This window comes from Bubalus bubalis, chromosome 9 (assembly GCF_019923935.1).
Source record: "Bubalus bubalis isolate 160015118507 breed Murrah chromosome 9, NDDB_SH_1, whole genome shotgun sequence".
Lineage (NCBI taxonomy): Eukaryota > Metazoa > Chordata > Mammalia > Artiodactyla > Bovidae > Bubalus > Bubalus bubalis.
Genome location: NC_059165.1, coordinates 8,856,623 through 8,876,145, shown reverse-complemented (window position 1 = coordinate 8,876,145; position 19,523 = coordinate 8,856,623). Strand labels below are relative to the sequence as shown.

Below are 19,523 nucleotides of genomic sequence, written 5' to 3'. Positions count from 1 at the left end.
TTATTTATTTACTACTTTTCAATTTAGGATATACTTGAAGTGATTTATTTATCCTTGGCCAGTTGCCACTTGAGACTCTTTCTGTTTTATGAAACTAACTTAAATGATCATTTAAGCAGGAATTACTGGTATTCAGTTCAGTTGCTCAGTTGCTCTTTGCAACCCCATGAACCACAGCACGCCAGGCCTCCCTGTCCATTACCAACTCCCAGAGTCCACCCAAACCCATGTCCATTGAGTCACTGATGCCATCCAACCATCTCAACCTCTGTATTAGTTATGTTTTATTTTATTTCTAGTATATGGAGGATCGTGCAGCCCTGTGACGACCAGGTTCCATAGAGGTGGCAGGGAGGCCGTCATCTTGGAGAAGGCTGGGTAGGGCCAGCCTGGAGTGGAGGTGGGATTTGGGCAGATGGAAATGTTTTCCTGGAATGAATTGGCAGAAGTACGTTCTTACCAATTTAAGTACATTTTTGACCAATTGAAGGGAGGCATTACTAAACTAAGGGCTGAGTAAAGCATTTCACACACCCTGTAAGGAGTGATTAAATCAGAGGAGCTTTGCTGCTTTAAAATCAGAGAGAAGATATAAATGTAGACTTTCAGAAAAAGTTTAATTTTTGTATAAAACTGAAGGCATTTTGATAAAATATGAAACTTAGTAAAATTTACAATTATTTGTGTTACTCCCCACCAAAAAATTGTGTATGAGTTTTTTTTTTTTTTTTTTTTTTTAACTATTCGATCATCAGGTATTATAGAGCAGAGGTCCTAACCTCCAGGTTGCAGACTGGTACCACCTGCCAGATCAGCGTTGGCTTTAGATTAGAAGTTAAATGCACACTATTTACAGTAGCCAGGACATGGAAGCAACCTAGATGTCCATGGGCAGATGAATGGATAAGGAAGTTGTCGTACATATACACGATGGAATATTACTCAGCTATAAAAAGGAACGCACTTGAGTCAGTTCTCATAAGGTGGATGAACCTGGAGCCTATTATACAGAATGATGTAAGTCAGAAAGAGAAAGACAAATACTGTATATTAATGCATATATATGGAATTTAGAATGACAGTACCAACAATCCTACTTGTAAGGCAGCAAAGAAGATGCAGATGTAAAGAATGGACTTTTGGACTCAGTAGGAGAAGGTGAGGGTGGAATGATTTGAGAGAATAGCATTGAAACATATACATTGCCATAAATAAAATAGATGACCAGTGCAAGTTTGATGCATAAAGCAGGGCACCCAAAGCTGGTGCTCTGGGACAACCCAGAGGGATGGGGAGGGGAGGGAGGTGGGAGGGGGTTCAGGATGGGGGGACACGTGTGTACCTGTGGCCGATTCATGTTGATGTGTGGCAGAAACCATCACAATATTGTAAAGTAATTATCCTCCAGTTTAAATAAATTACTTTAAAAAGAGAAATGCAGAATAAATGTAAGGTGTTGTATCATCCCCAAACCACCCTCTCCACCCCTGAGGCGTGGAAAAACTGTCTTCCACCAAATCAGTCCCTGGTGCCAAAAAGGTGGGGGACCACTGATGTAGGGGATAGAAACCCAATTGTATATGAGTTGAAAGCAAAAACAAAAAATTGAAGATCATTTTCATGCATTGGAGAAGGAAATGGCAGCCCACTCCAGTGGTCTTGCCTGGTGAATCCCAGGGACGGCAGAGCCTGGTGGGCTGCCGTCTATGGGGTCGCACAGAGTCGGACACGACTGAAGTGACTTAGCAGCAGCAGCAGCAGCTTTAAAATTACATACCTATTGATCATATAAAATGTAAACATAAACGCTCTGCTCTTATGGATTTTTTTGGTTGGTAACCATGTGCTTCAAAATCTGGGACCATCCTTCCTGGGATTTACAAGGCCTAGTTCCAGTGTGGTGTTTATTTAGGCTTTGCGGCTCGTCTCAAAATTAAACAAGTGTTTATCTGGTTCCTTCAAACATTGACAAGCCAAAGAAGATACAGAAAAATGGTTGGAACGGAAGAAAGCTTATCCTGCTCTGATGCTTCCTCTGTTTCCTCTTTTCTGCTGCCCTTTTTTTGTCTTCACATACTTGAAAGCACTCAGAACTTACGGAGATTTTGTGGGAACCAAGCGAGACGAGGGAAAAAGGTTACAACTGCCGTCTGACCCCTAATACTGTAGTGCTCAGTTTTTTGAGTACTGCTAGCAGTTTCGAGTTAAAAGTGCTTATCAGAGCAGCTCTTGACCGCCTTAATTCGTGTGTGCAGACTGTTAGTGTTGTTACTCTCTGCTTTGTATCAGGCTTGCTAGCTAATTTCCTTGTTTATTAGCTAAGTGATTTTCTTAATGGCTATCCTTTTGACAAACAAACAAATCTTCGCTGCTCTGAGAGGGAAAACTGAGTTTGAAAACTCATGTCGAAAGGGAGAAGGAACATCTGTATTCGTGCTGCTGCTGTGTTGATGTGGGGGAAAATCTGGTGACTGACCTTGATTCTTGACTGAAGTCACAAAAATATGCATGATTTGGCTTTTTTCCATAAGGCAAATAGCAACAGTCTGCAGTTAAAGCAGGGATTCAATTTCCTTTGTTTTGAGTGTGGAAAAGGGAATCGTTTCCAAACCTTAATATCAGCGGGCTTAGTGAATTTTTTTTTTCCTGAAATAGTTTAGATACTCCATTTCAACAGAAGCATTTTGTTTGAATTCATATTTTATTAACTAGGAGTTATTTTGTTTAATTTATACCTGAAGATTTAGAGGCCTGCAGTGTCGTTTTTAAGGGAGAAACGTCTTTTTAATAAGTAATTAAACAAAACCCAAAAACCCGGGAGCATCAACAGAAACTCCTGAAGTCTGAGAATGGATTTCAGAATAGGGCCCCTGGAAGGGACACTGGCAATTATACTGTGGAGCCAGCTTAAGATTTCTGCAAACAGAGATTGGCTCGAGTCCATGAGAACCTCTAGAACTAGCCATCTGTGACCCCACTGACCCTTTAGGAGTTCAGTCATCAAGGGTTGCCCTGGATCCATATTAGGAACCACATTTGTAGGTGAATAGTCTGGGACTCTTACAGACCCATCTCTGCCCCTACACCCAAGAATCTGAATCTGTCATGGCACCAGAATGTGTATCTCAGGGCTTGGACAGTGAGAGTGGGTATTTGCAGTTCCACACAGCAGAAGTCCGTCTTTTAAGTAAGGCAAGAAAATGTGAGCTTCCCAGTTTTTAAGTAGGAGACATCTTTGCTATTGCAAACCAGGTTCTGATTCTGCTACCTTTTTATTTTTGTTCATTGAGCACCATCGTCAGCCAGCTAAGTTTAGAGAAAATAGCGAAAGAAAAAGCATCTCTCCGTCCTTGCATTTGACGCTCCTTGTACTTTTGCCCCTTGAGTTTCTTTCCCTTAGTTTCCCCATCCTATTCAGGACCTCGCCGCTTATAAACTGTGTTTCCCTCACTGGAAAGTAGCCACCTGCTATCTATATAACGAATCTTTTACGTAACTGGGCGATTTTAAACAAATAACCTCCTTCCATGAGGTTTACCAAGAAGACCTTACATATTTTAGTTACCAAGGGACTTCTCTGCATATTTTCAGAATCTCTAAAACAAACAAATAATAATAAAAAAAAAAAGACTACCCCCCAAAGAGACTTCCAATGCACATATGCACAATCATTGTTAAGGAGACAATCTGGTGGGCAGGGCGGATTCCATTGCTGTGTTAATCTCATGGTAAGTAAGGCTTTGCCTAGTTGTGTGTAGATCTGATTTCTGGAAACGTCTTCTTACTTGTAAGATGGCATAGGATGTTACCTCCATCATAAAGTTGTTATGAGAATTAAATGCATTAAGACGCATCAAGCACTTAGCTTCAGATCAGTTCAGTCGCTCAGTCGTGTCCGACTCTTTGTGACCCCATGAATCGCAGCATGCCAGGCCTCCCTGTCCATCACCAACTCCCGGAGTTCACCCAAACTCATGTGCATTGAGTCAGTGCCTGGTTGTATAAAGTGCCAAGTGACCAGTTATCTAATAATTCCTTATAGAATCTATTAGTAGAAAATCGATAGAAAGCCATTCACTTCATTGCCAAGTTTCAAAAGGTTAAATGAGATAGACTTGTGAACTCTATTTATTGTCCAGTAGCACAGGGCCTCTTGTTTGGCTTCTTCTACCCAAACAGACTTATAGAATGTATTAAAGATTCAAAGGGACTGTTGGGTCAGTCCCCAGAAGACTGTTGAATGGTAGGCGAGACTTCCTAAGTATCCCTGGAATCACATTGAGTCTGTTCCTTTCGTCGGAAGTGGACAGAGGTATATAATGTAGGATACTCTGTGTGTTCTTTTCTCTCATAGTAGACACGGTGCTTTGTTTCTCTAATGTGAATGTTCTAAATTATATGGCCATTATTAAATCTGTGTTCAAATTAATTTCTGACATGGTAAGTGTATTTCTTTTTGAGATATCACATTTTTAGACATTTAGAATATGACCTCACCCATTTTACTTTGAAAATACCGTATGTGAAATAATTTTGAAGGGCATTTTATTTCCTAGGATGTATTTTCAGCAGGTGGCTAATGGCTTTTGACCTGCCGTAGCAGCATACAGAACTGAATGTCAGACAGAGTATGTTTTAAAAGCTCCATTTTCATTTTACATAATGAAGCGCAGTAATTCTTTTTGAGATTGCCTTGCCTATTTTTCTAAGTAGTTATTGATGGAGATGTGTCAGTTTGGTAGGAGAGAGAAGAAAAAATTGTGATGTTCCAGCATGTAGGTTTGAGGACTATTTAAATATATTCAGATTGGTAAAAATGCAAATATTTTCATAAATAATATCAGATCTAATAGAGTTACAGGTTAAAAGCCATATAAAGTACATGGTGTCAACCTTCCACCTTTCCCATATCTTTGGGCCTTTGCTATGAAAAGTCACACATTTTAATCCACTCACTTTTCCCTTTGTAATTTCCATTTTCTCTTGAAATGTATATAGTTTATTCCATGGGCTGTTTTCATACAGTCTTTAAGAATTATCCATACTAAATAATAATTCGCAGCTCTTATGCGAAAGCAGACTATGGCCAAGATCGCTCAGGGTACCCAGGTTGGCAATTTTAGGTCATTGTCAAGGTTAGTTTCAAGTTCAGTAATGACACAGGCTTTTATACAATCACAGTCTTTGCAGTCCTACGCCACATCGTTTATACATTGAATAACTCTCCGGTTTATACTTAGTTGGTTTTTTGAGGTGAAGATGTGTATGCAGCTTGGTTAATGCCCAGAGGCCTTGTGGAGGGGGTGACTGTGAGAAAATGGCGATATAAAGAGTTATATTTCCCGCACTGAACATATTAGAGCTGGCATTTTGCCACCGAACTATATGATAAGGGGGGAATATGGTTTGTGTACTTTGCATTTAAGACTTAATTTCTGAGGCTGAGCTCTAATTTATTTATTCCCTTAGGTAATTACTGATTTTCAAGATGCAAAAGAAGTATATTATTGGATTTTTTTTAATGGTTAAACTTGTATCATACATGTCCTTTCTTTAAATTTAGGCACTAAAAATCCTTGCACATCAAAGTAGCTTGTGCTTCTCATTTGCGGCTAGAGAGTTAATCATCTTTCAATAATGCTTTGAAGTTGGCTTTTCTTCTTCTTCTTTTTTTTCTTAGCCCAGCATGAGTTCATGAATAAAACTAACCACTCTGATAGGTATAGCATATTATTGCTCTTGCCTATGGGTCTTGCTAATAAAAATTCAAATTCTGGTTAGTTTGCTGGAATCAAATCAAGGTGGTATATGGCATACTTTTCTCCTTTATGAAGCCTTCTTGCAGAAAATAGAAGCGGGCAGGGGGGAAAGAAAGCATGGAGTGGAGGAAAAGGACAAAGCAATTCAGGGTTAAACATATTTTAGTTTTTCTGTCTGTATTGTGATAAGTCTGGAGGTTTTTACTTCTCATTGCCCTGGAACCCTTAAAAATAAAATTCCTATTTAGGACTAACCTCTGAAAAGTTCCTATTCTTTAGTTAATGTATATGAATCTGCTGTTGTGTGGATGACGTAACAACAGTGGCAGTAACTTAATTTGATAATGTGCACGTGTGTATTTTTAAATGCAGCTAGATGGGATGCCTGTAGGTAGGTGATTGCTAAAACAATCTGAAATTCTGGCGGTTGCTAAAATCGTCAGCTTCCTTATAAGATGACCTCGTCACTAAAGCAAATAGGGTTTGGCATTTTAACGAATGTTTTCCACCAACATCAGTACAGAAAAGAATTGTGCCTGGATGCTTCCTTCAGAAAGTGGCATGAGAATTTAGAAACTAGAGAACATACCGGAACCAGAGTGATGACAGGACAAGACATCCCATCCCAGAATCAAGCCCCGTTGGGAAGACCTTCAAGTACAGTTGTTGTTCTGTTGCTTAGTCGCCAAGCTGTGTCCGACTCTGCGAACCTGTGTAGGTTGCCGGCTCCTCTGTCCATGGGATTTCCCAGGCAAGAATACTGGAGTAGATTGCCATTTCCTTCTCCAGGGGATCTTCCGGACCCCTGCGTGCATCTCCTGCATTGGCAGAAAGATTCTTTACCACTGTGCCACCTTAGTGGAATGCAAATAAGGAGTGTATATAGCAAATTACTTGTATATGTGACAGTAGATAGGAGTGTGGTCTCAGGTAGAGACACCCAAGTTTGGTTCCCAGTTCTGACTATTTGGGTACTTTGGGCAAACAAGTTATTCTTTCTGAGCATCAGATTTCTTACCTGTGAAACCAAGGTGGTGATGGTATCTAATCATATTATTATGCTGAGAAATAACAAATACTTGAAACAAAATAAAAATATTTAAATAAAGAAAAATACTTAAGAATATATTTCAATTCAGTTCAGTTCAGTTGCTCAGTCGTGTCCAACTCTTTGCGACCCCATGAATCGCAGCACACCAGGCCTCCCTGTCCATCACCAACTCCCGGAGTTCACCCAGACTCACGTCCATCGAGTCAGTGATGCCATCCAGCCATCTCATCCTCTGTCTTCCCCTTCTCCTCCTGCCCCCAATCCCTCCCAGCATCAGAGTCTTTTCCAATGAGTCAACTCTTCACATGAGGTGGTCAAAGTACTGGAGTTTCAGCTTTAGCATCATTCCTTCCAAAGAACACCCGGGGCTAATCTCCTTTAGAATGGACTGGTTGGATCTCCTTGCAGTCCAAGGGACTCTCAAGTCTTCTCCAACACCACAGTTCAAAAGCATCAATTCTTCGGTGCTCAGCTTTCTTCACAGTCCAACTCTCACATCCATACATGCAGAATATATTTACAAATATTTAAAACTTACAACAAAGAAGTGTAATTCCAAAGCCTCAGAAATCTGTCACATTTATGTATTTTGCAAATAGTGGGACACATTGTTACACAGGCCACAGCTGGCCTCAGAATTCTGCCTAACTTGGAACAGCAGGAAGCTTCTCCTATTTTGTAGAAGTTGGTACTCAGCATGCAACGTCTGTGTTCTCCCTGAGCCAGTCCAGTGCTACCTGTCTTCTTTCTTTTTTCTGTCTTGGCTAACAGTCTCCCTAATGCAAATATCAATTCAGTTACTTGGAAAAGTGGGAATGGAGAGATTCCTGCTTGCTTATCCATAATCATAATTTTCAGACACCGTGGTGAGTACTTTGCAGAAGATTGTGTTGACGTCCAGATTTATATTTCTAGATCTATTCTCTACCCCAAGCTCCATTCATTAGTTACTTTATTACTTTGACTCCATTTATGAACAGATGTCCACACTTGTTGGTCACTGTTCAGGCTCCTTCAATCACACTGGGCTTCCTCATGTTCCTTGAACATTCTGAGCTCATTTTTGTCTTGGGACCTTTGTTCTTGGTGGTCTCTGAGTCTGGAAGGACCTGTGATTTTATTTTATGCATCCTTCTCCTTGTTCAAAGGCCATTTCTACTGAGACGGAGGTGACAATTCTAAGTCATTCTCCCCTCTAGTCAGTTTCTTATCCTGTCATCCTATGATGTTTCTTCAGAGTCTTTTCCCATATATATCAGATTATGTTGTTCATTTAATGGCTTGTTGTTTTCTCTCCTGACCCAGAATGCAAGCTCCATGAATTCAGCGCCCTTGCGTGGTTCAGTCAGCACTCTATCCTGGTACCTGCCTCTGCGCCTGGCTCACAGGAGTGCTCGGAAAAACGTTGAGAGGTATGGTTATTCTCTCCTTTATTTCATGGTTGAGAGACGTGATGCCCAGGAAGTTTCAGTATCAATAGCTTGCCCAAGACCATAGGGGTTAGAGGTGGCTGAGCTGGGATTTAGACTAGGTGCTGTGCTCTAGAATCCTGTGCCACAGTGACTGCCTTTCCTCAGCTGAAGGTCAGGGATGTCAGTGGGAGGCACGGGGCCCTTTTGGTTCCTGGAACTTCCTTTGAATCCCAGGGCCAGCAGTTATTGTTTTTTCTACAGCATTGTCAGAGACACGTTGGTCCTGGTGACTTTATATTCTAGTATCCTGAGCTTATCTTCTCTTCCCTTTTCCTCCTTGACTCAGTGCCCAAGACATGGCTGGTTAATATTTTATAAAAATGCATTCAATCCTTTACTGCTTGGGAAAACCAATGAAACACCAGATTTTAAAGAAGCTCCCTAAGGGCTGGAATCCATGGGTTTGAACACAGATGGAATTTTCCACCGGGCCAGTGTCCGTCTTTTTTATTTCCATGCTGTTTTTTTGAGCATTTTTTTTTCTTAACTTGACAATGGTTACAGCTATATGTTTCTTTTTCTGAGTTTGTGCTAGCAACACAGGTAATGCTTTGGTTGTACTTGGCCCCTACTGAATAAATAGTTCCACCTCCATGCCTTTCTGCCCCATTGCCAGACCCCCTTGCAAGATGGGTGCTGAAGCTGGGCTATTTATGTTGTCTTAACCAGATATACTATAGAATAAACAGGCAGTCTTGCAATGTATATCGTTCAAATGTATAAATGTGTTTCAGCTTTTGGAGGAAAGAGGAAAAAAGAAAAATCAAACCAGGACAGTTGATTAAAAAGGGATAATCCCCTGCATTTCATAAGTGACACCCAGCAGATTATAAAGGGGGCAGTTATTGGTGCTCTTTACGCTAGGACCTTTGGTGTATGTTGCTGTATTTGACCTTTTGGAAGCTATTGACATCATTTGGGAACTTCAGGTAAACGTGCCTTAATCAGTTGAACAGAAGGGATCTTAGCTTTGTGGAAATGACTGGTTGATTAGTTTAAATCCAAACACACACACACACAGGCCTGCCTGGTTGCTCTTTTGACACCCTGGCACAAAAGGATTTCATTCAGGGGCCTTGTAACCCACATCCTGCGTCAGACCCTTTCAACTCTGCTGGTCTTCTTAGGCTGCAGGCATCATCTTTAACCCCTCTTATGCTTCCTTTTGTTTCATGAAAACAGTATCTGTGCTTGAATTCATACAAACACGTTACTTTTCCTCACAGTTCTCTATTAATATCCCAGGGAAGAAGGTCTTTTCAGGTTCCACTAATTGAGAGACGAAAATGGGAACTTAACTCCAAGTGGCTTCTTTAGAAAAACTGTATTGGAATTTAATCCAGTGCTTCCTTTGGGAATTAGAATCAAAATTAGAATCATGAAATGGTGAAATAAATTCTCGGTATTAGAGTAAGCCATCATCTATAATTCCTTTGACTTTCAGATTCAAAACATTGGAGGATTTTATAATCAGCGTTTAGTTTTGGGAAAACATTAAAGTTAATGGGCTCATGGGTGAGTTTAGTGGTGGTATAGAGCTCTAGTCCTGGGTGTTTAAATGAAAGCAAAGTTTAAATTCTTTAAGGATAAAACTTTGAATAATTTCAGGCTATTACGTGGACTGATGAAAGTACCCATCCATTGGACACTCACTTGAGCTTGCTCATAGAAGAGGGCAGATGTTTGTGTGGCAGAAATGAAAGTATTGCTATAGAGTGGTAGACTGGAAAAGATCAACACCCTCATTTTCAACAACAAAAATCTAAGGTCCCCATTTAATTATTCAAGCTCATACTTGGCCAATTTCTGCTTCTTCATCACCCAGTCGCAGCACTGTCCTGGAATACAAATGAAGCCTTTCAAAGAAGGTGGTATAATCTGATTCTCTCTGGTTTTGTTCGTTATTATTAATTGTAATAACTTTTTAATTGAGAGGCTTTTGATGTGCCAGTACTTTATACACTATTTTTATAACTACAGCATGAGGTCGTACTACTATTCTTCTCTTTTTGACAATGAGAATCTGATGTTTAGAAAAGTCAAGGATTTGCCCAGAATAACTGAGCCAGTGAGATAAGATACTTTTTTTTTCCCTTAGAAAAAATAGGTTTGTCACTGGATATAGGGAAGAGAATTGGGTAATAAGAAACATTTCTTCCAAGCCTCATGAGTTGCCTTGAAAATATTATGTTGATGTGAATGACTCTGCCATGGATCATTGGTAGGGAAGAAAAATTAAGGCCATCTGGCCTCCATTCTTCGAAAATAGTGGATTTGCTGGGAGGCAATATGAGAGCACCCCCTTTCTGGCTGTAGTCAGAAGCAGTAGATATCCAGGTGAGGAGCCTATTGAGGTACCAGAGGACCTAGAAGCTCTGTGGTTCAAGATGAATCACTGCATCATTTTGAGACTCTGTTTTTATTTTCATTTCTGAAGGTAAAATTCCAGTTCCTACCTTACCTACCACACTGGCAGACTGGCTGCTGTGGCTGACTGGTCAAGGCTTTAGAAATCCTGGCCACATATCCCCTTAAAAGTGGCACTTTTAACTTCCATTTGCTTCTAAATGGGCACTTGCCAACACGAATTTATTTTAGTTTAAAAAATAAGTTAAGCTCAGAGTCTTGTTTAACCCTATCAACAACCGAACTCGATGGACATGAGTTTGAGTAAGCTCCGGGAGCTGGTGTTGGACAGGGAGGCCTGGCGTGCTGCAGTCCTTGGGGTCGCAAAGAGTCGGACACAACTGAGCGACTGAACTGAACTGATACTTCAATTTAAGGATTAAAGTGGTTTGTCGATGAGATTTACAATACTTTTGATAGTCAAGGGTAGATTTCTTTCGTGTGTCTCTCCTGTGAAAACGGTATTTTTACCTTCGAACTTTTGTTTTAAGTCTGAAAAATTGTAATATTATCTGGATGTCTGTGAGGCCTTCGGTTCCGCTGGGAAATAAGAAGTGACATTTAGGACAGATGGAAGACGGGTGTGGTTCTGCAGCAAGAAGCCGCCAGGGTTCGCTGGAGCTAGCGCTGTTCCTTGGCATTTCGGCCCGGCTCCCAGCCCTGTGTCGTGGGTGGCCTAGTGTGGGCGTGTACTTCACACGGCCTGTCTGTGCGTTCCTGGGGAATCCAAGGAAAGGAGGTAGTTATCAATCTGAGAGAGAGTTTCTGATCTTCTCTAAGAAGGCGGTGAGACTGCACTGATGGAGAGATTTAGTGGAGTGGCAAGAGGAAATAGAATCCTCATGAGAACATGACATAATAGGCTGTTTTTGTAGAATAAGAGGAGAATGAAAGCTCAATAAAGCATGGATTTAGGGATGAACATGAAAAGGAAAAGGTGACACGAGGCCCCTTTTCCCTAAAGTAAGCATCTTTAATAAGATATAAAACCTGGCCACCTGGGACCGTTTGTCTTACTGACACTTGATTTCCTGCCTGAGGTCTTCCATATTCCCATCAGCCTCTCTAGTGGTTGGAGACCTCTTGGCTTTCTCTTATTTTTGGATAGGCTTTTTTTTTAATGATGTATAAATTATTTAATTAAATTAAGCATATATAAAAAGAACCAGTGCAATGAAAAAATCAAATTAATGAATAGAGACAATTAAAAAAACAATTACAGTATTAAGATCAAATTTGAGAACAATCAAAAGTAACTTTGGGTTAGCAGGCCGCGGGGTGGGTGAGCGCTCAGCGCAGGAGCTGTGACCCAGGGCTCCTTGCTTAGCCTCAGCATTCAGCACAGGAGGGACTTGGAGAGACTCCTTTCTAAACTCTACCTTAAAAAAATAAACCTAACAGGATAGCTTTCCTGTTGCATTCTTACTCTCTAGCCATCCCATCTCCGGAGCAATCGATCCATACCTGCTCCCTTTGGTGTGCGTGTAGTCCAGACCACCTGTATTTGCCTTTCCCAACCTCAGTTTGTTTAGACAGGTGGATCTTCTCCCAGGAAGAGTTGCCTGAAACACCTGGGAGGTAGTCTGGCTAGTGGGTTAGGGTTTAGGCCACTGCGGCTGTCATTGGCCTTCCCTGAGGGCAGGTAAATCAGGATTGCAAGTTCAGAACACATTTAGATGAATTTCCATCTTTTTCAGTTACACTAGTAATTCATATCCATCATTAGAAAAACTTTTAAAAGTTTAAAATTATGTAATATAAAAATTGGAGGACTCTCTCAGTCTGTAATTGAAACTATCAGAAGTAACCACTCCTAGAAATTGGATGTATATCTTTTAGGCATTTTTCAACGCATTTTCAAAATAAGTACATTTATTTAAAAATTTGAATCATATGTGTTATGTATACATACATATATAGAGGTATATATACCTGTGTGCGTGCTCAGCACTCAGTCCTATCCAACTCTTTGTGACCCAATAGACTGCAGCCCACCAGGCTCCTCTATCCATGGGATTTCCCAGGCAAGAATACTGTATGTGTATGTATGTGTATACATATATACTACTACTACTACTAAGTCACTTCAGTCGTGTCCAACTCTGCGCGACCCCATAGACGGCAGCCCACCAGGCTCCCCTGTCCCTGGGATTCTCCAGGCAAGAACACTGGAGTGGGTTGCCATTTCCTTCTCCAATGCATGAAAGTGAAAAGTGAAAGTAAACTTGCTCAGTCATGTCCAACCCTCAGTGACCCCATGGACTGCAGCCTACCAGGCTCCTCTGTCCATGGGATTTTCCAGGCAAGAATACTGTATGTGTATGTATGTGTATACATATATAGACACACACCATTTTCATGAATTTCAAGGTAAACTTTGCATGTTTTGCTTCTCAAACTCGGTATCTCAGACAAAACAAGTAAGGATGAAAGTAATTCATTTTGTTGGAAAGTCTTTTCACTTTGCCTACATTAAGGAAAAACTGAATTATTATGTTTTTCATGAGAGTTGACTTACTATTCTTATTTTGGAACTCTCTCCAACCTCTACAGTAGTGAAGAGTCCAACTTGTTAGTTAGGTTAAAATTCTTTACATTTTTCCAGATTGTAAATTGGTGCTGTGGTATTTCATTTTGCTATTTTTGTAAGCAGTATTATTGCTATACATTTGTACAGTATTTACTCACGAGGGAAGCATTAAAAGCCAGGCTTAGCTTCATCTGAATCGAAATAGACATAATAACAGTTTATTTGTAATAGTTTTAAAGAAGCTGAAGTTGAATGGTTCTATGAAGACCTACAAGACCTTTTAGAACTAACACCCAAAAAGATGTCCTTTTCATTATAGGGGACTGGAATACAAAAGGAGGAAGTCTAGAAACACCTGGAGTAACAGGCAAATTTGGCCTTGGAGTACGGAATGAAGCAGGGCAAGGCTAATAGAGTTTTACCAAGAGAACGCACTGGTGATAGCAAACACCCTTTTCCAACAACACAAGAGAAGAGATGGTCAACACCGAAATCAGATTGATTGTATTCTTTGCAGCCAAAGATGGAGAAGCTCTATACAGTCAGCAAAAACAAGACTGGGAGCTGACTGTGGCTCAGATCATGAATTCCTTATTGGCAAATTCAGACTGAAATTGAAGAAAGTAGGGAAAACCTCTAGACCATTCAGGTATGATCTAAATCAAATCCCTTATGACTATACAGTGGAAGTGAGAAATAGATTAAAGGGTCTAGATCTGATAGATAGAGTGCCTGATGAACTATGGACGGAGGTTCGTGACATTGTACAGGAGACAGGGATCAAGACCATCCCCAAGAAAAAGAAATGCAAAAAAGCAAAATGGCTGTCTGGGGAGGCCTTACAAATAGGTGTGAAAAGAAGAAAAGGAAAAATATAAGCATCTGAATGCAGAATTCCAAAGAATAGCAAGGAGAGATAGGAAAGCCTTCCTCAGCAATCAATGCAAAGAAATAGAGGAAAACAACAGAATGGGAAAGACTAGAGATCTCTTCAAGAAAATGAGAAATACCAAGGGAACATTTCATGCAAAGATGGGCTTGATAAAGGACAGAAATGGTATGGACCTAACAGAAGCAGAAGATACTAAGAAGAGGTGGCAAGAATACACAGAACTGTACAAAAAAGATCTTCACAACCCAGATAATCATGATGGTGTGATCACTGACCTAGAGCCAGACATCCTGGAATGTGAAGTCAAGTGGGCCTTAGAAAGCATCACTACAAACAAAGCTAGTGGAGGTGATGGAAATCCAGTTGAGCTATTTCAAATCCTGAAAGATGATGCTGTGAAAGTGCTGCACTCAATATGCCAGCAAATTTGGAAAACTCAGCAGTGGCCATAGGACTGGAAGAGGTCAGTTTTCATTCCAATCCCAAAGAAAGGCAATGCCAAAGAATGCTCAAACTACCACACAATTGCACTCATCTCACATGCTAGTAAAGTAATGCTCGAAATTCTCCAAGCCAGGCTTCAGCAATATGTGAACCGTGAACTTCCAGATGTTCAAGGTGGATTTAGAAAAGGCCGAGGAACCAGAGATCAAATTGCCAGCATCCGCTGGATCATGGAAAAAGCAAGAGAGTTCCAGAAACACATTTATTTCTGCTTTATTGACTATGCCAAAGCCTTTGACTGTGTGGATCACAATAAACTGGAAAATTCTGAAAGAGATGGGAATACCAGACCACCTGACCTGCCTCTTGAGAAACCTATATGCAGGTCAGGAAGCAACAGTTAGAACTGGACATGGAGCAACAGACTGGTTCCAGATAGGAAAAGGAATACGTCAAGGCTGTATATTGTCACTGTATTATTTAACTTATATGCAGAGTACATCATGAGAAACACTGGACTGGAAGAAGCACAAGCTGGAATCAAGATTGCTGGGAGAAATATCAATAACCTCAGATATGCAGATAACACCACCCTTAGGGCAGAAAGTGAAGAGGAACTAAAGACCCTCTTAATGAAAGTGAAAGAGGAGAGTGAAAACGTTGGCCTAAAGCTCAGCATTCAGGAAACTAAGATCATGACATCTGGTCCCATTACTTCATGGGAAATAGATGGGGAAACAGTGGAAACAGTGTCAGACTTTATTTTGGGGGGCTCCAAAATCACTGCAGATGGTGATTGCAGCCATGAAATTAAAAGACGCTTACTCCTTGGAAGGAAAGTTATGACCAACCTAGATAGCATATTCAAAAGCAGAGACATTACTTTGGCAACAAAGGTCCGTCTAGTCAAGGCTATGGTTTTTCCGGTAGTCATGTATGGATGTGAGAGTTGGACTGTGAAGAAAGCTGAGCACCGAAGAATTGATGCTTTTGAACTGTGGTGTTGGAGAAGACTCTTGAGAGTCCCTTGGACTGCAAGGAGATCCAACCAGTCCATCCTAAAGGAGATCAGTCCTGGGTGTTTATTGGAAGGACTGATGCTAAAGCTGAAACTCCAGTACTTTAGCCACTTCATGCGAAGAGTTGACTCATTGGAAAAGACCCTGATGCTTGGAGGGATTAGGGGCAGGAGGAGAAGGGGACGACAGAGGATGAGATGGCTGGATGGCATCACTGACTCGATGGACATGAGTTTGAGTGAACTCTGGGAGTTGGTGATGGACAGGGAGGCCTGGCGTGCCTCATGGGGTCGCAGAGTCGGACACGACTGAGCGACTGAACTGAACTGAATTGAGACCTGAGTCTACTGTGCAGAATGACAACCTTCATTTTTCTTGTGTTAGGAATATCTTAAGGAGGATCCTGAAGTTACTTGATTGTCCTTGCAATTACAGTATTTGTAGTAGAAAAATTAGACTATGGTATTGTTTAAAAACATGTCAATCTAATATTCATAGAGAAGAGAACAATAGTTTTTACAGTCCAGATGTAAATTATATACTTATTAAAGCAGTGCCCTGATCAAATAAGCATGATATATCATTACAGACTCAGTTTGATGTTGAAACACTGTTATTTTAAGCTATTGCTTTAAACTTGGTATTTTGAAGAAGGGTTATATTCTTGTGAACGAGGAGACAGATGCAGGCGGGGACAAATAGTTCAAAGGGAAGATTTAAATTATGTATAGGTGTAGGGGTGGTTAGAAGTAATTCTGCCTGTGATAGAAAACTTAATCAGGAAGACTGTGGAGCAGGGAGACGGCAGATTTCTTCTGACTTTATCTGGGTGTCCTAATTGGGTCTTTCGCTGTGGGTGTTTTCTGGAGAAGTGATGTATTGGCGGGGATTTAGTGAAGCTTGGAAATGAATGGACCGGGCAGCTGCCGCCTCCTGGAGAAGTAAATAGAGAGCCTGAGTTCTCATTGTTATCAGGACTCTGACCTCTGAAGGCACAGATGTGAGCTTTCTTTTGAAAGGGAGTCAAGTATTCCCCTTCAAGGAAAAGGATGTTTGTAACGTAATAATATCAATGCTTGTTAAGTGAGAGACCCATCTATGAATACTTATGCCGTTGATACCTGGGAGGATTATTTATTGACCTGGGACTCCAGCAGAGCTTCAGCTGTGAGGCGAATATTGCTCATGGGGTCATGGCATGGCATTTGTCATTTAAAAGTCACGTTGCGGTGAAGAGATCCCGAATTTGTTGAGAGTCCCCTCGCTCCGTGTCTCACGAGCCGCTTCTGTGAGTCTTCATCCCCTGCTTAGCAAACCCAAGCCTGGTAGCTCGAGCCCCAGGAAGTTGTTAAAGCAATTAAAGGCTTCTGTCTCCCAGCACATCGCTTGGTTACCATAGTATCCTCTGCCTCCAAGTCTCTCCTGATGATGTCAGTATGCATACAGGGGTTGTTCAGAGCATCTGCGTGGGGATGAGTCACCCTGCAATAAAGCCCCTCGCCCGGCGCTCGGTTTCCAGTTTGATTTCAGACGTCCGTAGGCATGGAAGGTAAGTGCCTCGGTGTGCGTGCCGGAGAATCACCAGATGCCTGTGTTCTTCTCTTTCAGGTGTGTGCGTGGGGTCTTGCTTTCTAAGATATGCACTGACCGAGCATACGGTGCACAGTAGCCTTGCAGCCAGTCGCCTAGAGTAGACTTGCAGTTTGTACTTTGAGTGTGTGTACGTGTGTGTGTGTGTGTGTGTGTGTATGCACATACACATGGGTGGGCTCATAAAAATAACTGAATGCACAGTGTAATGCTGGCTGGCTACTCTCCTTGGTAGGCAGCAGTAGCAGACACAGTAGAGCTTTTTGCTTCAAACGATTCAAAATATATACATTTCTTTAAATATTTTGACAGGTGTCACAGGACAAATGCGGCTTGCTCGGAGTGTGAATTATGTTATTTTTTATTGATACTTCATATGTTTTATCCAGTTTTGAATAGCATTAACATTTTAAAGGTCTAAGAGGTTATGGGAAGATATTATTAGAAAGAAGGACCAAGTTACATTGAGAATTTGCATGTTAGAGAAATTCAAACTGAAATTGTAAAACAAAGGTTTGATTACAGGGAGGGTATATGAAGTTTAAAGTTTATTGATAGCTATCATTTCAGACTAATTTCATACTTTGAGTGCTTTTCAAGATATCTTGTAATTTCATAATAAACGACAATGCTCCTATTATTGTGACAAAGGAAATCAGTGCTTCATAAAAGTTCTCCTTCAACACATATCCGTGCTTGTTAAGGATAAGCAAACTGTGTTTGGCTTTATGAAAAGAATACTGTAGAACCACTTACAGCATTCAAATAGAGGAGCCATGAATGAAGATGTGCCTTGGAAAGTTCGTTTTCTGTTTCAAGTTTTCTGCCACAATGTGCCCATCGGTAAACACTTTAAGAGATGGATTTCTCTCTGCTGCTTATGTCTGAATCTCTCTGTCCTGAGAGTTCTGTCCATGTGAATGGTAGCTGTGCATTTATTTCCTCCTCTTAGTTCCCACAGTGTATTCTGTGATGAATGTAGTACTGTGTTTAAATGAAGGTGATAAGTAAAGGCAGTTTCTAATTCATCAATGGATAGCTTTGCAGGAGAATAAAGCAAAGTGGAGTGGGTGGGTTGAAGACTCTCCTGTTGCTTTAGGTAGCTGAGTCTTTATTCTATGTAGGAGGTAGACAGGTGGCTCTTTTGAGAGATCAGTAAATAGTTTAGATTGCCCATTTCTAGAGAAACGTTGATTAAAACTGGCAGTTTTTCTTTCCTTTGCTTTTGGAGTCCTCTGAACTAGACCCTGCTCTCTCCCTTTGCGTTGTTTTTGTGTGATGTTGTGTTAGTGGACAGAGGATGTTCTTCATTCTCCTTTCTTTAAAGAATCAGTGAAAGACATGGTTGTAAGAGTATCAAATAAGGTTAAAGATTAAAAACTAAGTTACTTTAAGGGTTTAATCTATCATCTCAAATATCATAAACGCTTACTTATGAATTCTTTTCTACCCTAAAATGTGTTAAAATGCTTTGATTTTTAATTTCTTTATTGGTTTGAATGTTTAATGCTACTTATGTATTTGATGCTACTTATATATTGTTAGACATGTCACCAAACTCTTTCTGGTATAGGAATCAGTGCAACTTCCCTTGTAACTCTGTCAGTAAAGACTCTGCCTGCAATGCAGGAGACCCAGGTTCGATTCCTGGATGGGGACAATCCCCTGGAGAAGGAAATGGCAACCCATTCCATATTCTTGCCTGGAGAATCCCAAGGACAGAGGAGCCTGGCAGGCTACAGTCCATGGGGTCACAAGAGTCGAACACAACTTAGCGACTAAACCAACACCATGTATTTGAAAATTTGCTAGTTAATTTAAAAAATTCTTGAAAAGTGGAAAGAAATTTGTGATACTACCTGTTTTAGATTATGGTTGTTAAATAGTAAAGGAATTAAGCTAATTGAAACTGTTTCTATATCTTTTAAAACCTTTTCACTGAAACACTTTCATAATGTTTGTGTTGGAAAGAAGACTTATATTCTGGGCTATGTTACATCAGGTTTTTGCTCTTGTATTAATGTTTTGGATAATGTAATCTATCAAGTAGCTAACTCTTTGTAATGAGAAAAATACTTCTGCAGTTTTGAACCCTTAAAATATGCATGTACTGAATATATATCCATCCTCCTGCTGATAACCAGTACAAGTAGCATTTTATATAGAGTGCGCTGTAAAGACTACAGGCTCCTTCTTGCTACCATTGGGAAGTGGTTCCAAGCAGTTTTGGGCAGGGGTAATTTTAAAAATTGGTTTAGCAGAGTTTTCATTTTATGTTTATGTCGTGATAAGCATGTTTTAAGTTTTACACGTAGTTGAACTTGTTCCTGCTGATATATGGAAATGCCAGTTCTGTACAC

At 40.6% G+C, this 19,523-nt stretch overlaps 1 protein-coding gene across 13 annotated transcripts in view; it reads left to right on the top strand.

Moving 5' to 3' along the window:
- The window catches only part of PAM (peptidylglycine alpha-amidating monooxygenase), a 315,491-nt gene that overhangs the window by 44,264 nt on the left and 251,704 nt on the right, over positions 1-19,523 (top strand). For all 13 annotated transcript variants that reach the window (XM_044947270.2, XM_025292177.3, XM_044947278.2 and 10 more), the window contains exon 2: positions 8,116-8,222. The gene's annotated coding sequence lies outside the window, so the exon portion shown is untranslated. The remainder of the gene's footprint in view (positions 1-8,115; positions 8,223-19,523) is intronic.